A 2,353-nucleotide genomic window follows, 5' to 3' on the forward strand; every position below is an offset into this window, starting at 1 on the left:
ATGTAAATTGAACAGCAGAGTATTGTTTTTGCAATGACAGTCGAATCCTGTTAAAGAAGAACTGAGGACTTATTTACTGAAATGAAACTTCATATATACTAGTACTTACATGAATATTTAGATTGCTACCAGATCTTTTAAATTTTATCCTTTTTATGTTATTACTTAACGCATTGTTGATTTATTATGGCCAAATTTTGATTTAAATGTTTTCTAATCAATTTAAGGGAGAAATTAAGCATCACATATGAAATGCAGAAGTGAAATGACAATTTTATTCCTTCGATTCTATTAATTATTTGAATTTGTATATTGTAAAATAGGTAGCGTAAGATATAAAATTAATAATCGTTTTTGCTTATTTAATAAGTTTCCATTTATTTTGCTTATTAAAACATAATTATTTCAATGATTTGATATCTTTTAGACTTTAAACAATCCTTACATAAAGCATTGGCTTATTTTAAAACCTTTTTAATGTTAATGACATTTTAATTTTACAACGGATATGTTGACATAGATTTTTCCTCATTTTCTTTGCTTTTAAACGAATTTTTAAATGCGTTGTCGTGTACACATTTAACATATTTTATGGACTTTTATTTCTTTTCTTTTTTTTTTTTTTTTTTTGAAAACAAATTTTGAGGGTAAGAATCGAATATTACGAGCAGTGATCTAACAGATATTGAAATTGACGAATCTGTACGAAACTGAAAAAAAAACATTTTATGACGTTTACACGACGGGTATGACCAGTCGGCAGTGGATGCTAACTCCTACATGACACCTGATTCCAACTCTGAATTTCTGGAGGTTTGTTCTGCTCCTATTTGCATTCTTTTATGGACTTTTGAGCTTGAATACTATTAATTATCCTCATATATTTCAATCGAATTCCCTAACCAAAATATGCTCTATATGTAGTTAAATAAACTAAAAGCTTTGACACTTTGATTTGCTATAGTAATAACTATGAAAACTTTGATTTACCTTAGTGATCACTTTGGAAAATTTGATTTCCAATGGAAAAAAAATCTGCTTTACAAAAGTGATAATTTTCACCCTATAATGATCACTCTGAAAACTTTAATGTACTTGAGTGATAAGTTTGTCACTTTGATTTACTATTGATAGTATCTATAGTATCTTTTATTAGAGAAGTCATGAATCTTGAGAGATCTGAAAATAATTTCGTTGTGTGACTCCAAGTCCTTAGGGTTTGAACTTTTTTTTTATAACGCAACCAACACAACTTTTATTTGTAATCTTAGATAACTGTCCAATTTTTCTTAGATTTATTAAAACTCAGTATTTTTGGAGCACATTAAAAGAGTTACCATGTGTGGCCTTAAAACATTCAAATATTTAAACGACACCTTATACTCATTTTAATTCCTACGTTGATTCGTTACATCCCCATGAACTCCAGGTTAAAGACGCTTCATTGTGTGAATGTTTTACTAAAATGGACGTAATGGTACAAACATAGATGATCAGTTTTAACCATTTTGTTGTTGACTAACGTTAAGTGTGTTTGTTCTTATTTGAAATTAAATTTGTGAAATAAGTCAGATGGCGGGTCAAGAGGGGTGGGGTTGCTGTTGTTGCAACCCTCCCGCCTTTTTGATTTGATAGAGGGAGAGAAGCGTTATACTATTAAGTATAGTAACGTATAGTGTTTTTACTACAGTAACAGAAATTATTCAATGAATGGATATTATACATGAGTAATATTTGACGGAATAGGGTTGTAAAAATTAAGTTTCCCTTTACTAAATAGGATTCTTGGGTTAGGAGATTTGTTTTGTTTTCTTTTATCTTTATTTGTACTTCATCTGTGGTCGAATCCATAAAACACTTACAGTAGCTACGTGTATAATCTTTAAGTACCGAAAGTTTTCCTTGAATATGAGAATGTATACTATTTATATAGACCTGATGTTTTGCTTTGGTTTGAGTGTATATATAACAGAATAATATCAGAATGCAATATATATAGTTTGATTATGAAAGTACTTATTTTATTGGGAGGATCAATAATAGCCTTTTGATATGGTACGTACTAATTTTTTTGTTTGCCACTCTATTTTCCTGAAAAAAAAAATAATTTTATTTTGTGCGTTCTTGAAATAAAGAAATATACTTAGTTTTCTAGGAGGGTAGTCCCGAATTTAACCATAACCCTATCCACCATATTTCCCATATTGGTGTTCTTCTTTTTAAATTTACACCAAAACCTTTTGGATAACGAAAACTAAAGGAAGATTCTTGTATTTATTTTCTTTTCATTTTCATGCTATTTCACTTAAAATTGTTGAGGCTCAGGATTGATACTTTGATAATACGCATTTAA

The sequence above is a fragment of the Saccostrea cucullata genome, unplaced genomic scaffold (assembly GCF_032062105.1).
Source record: "Saccostrea cucullata isolate Sc308-1 unplaced genomic scaffold, CSIRO_AGI_Scuc_v1 ctg855, whole genome shotgun sequence".
Classification (NCBI taxonomy): Eukaryota; Metazoa; Mollusca; class Bivalvia; order Ostreida; family Ostreidae; genus Saccostrea; species Saccostrea cuccullata.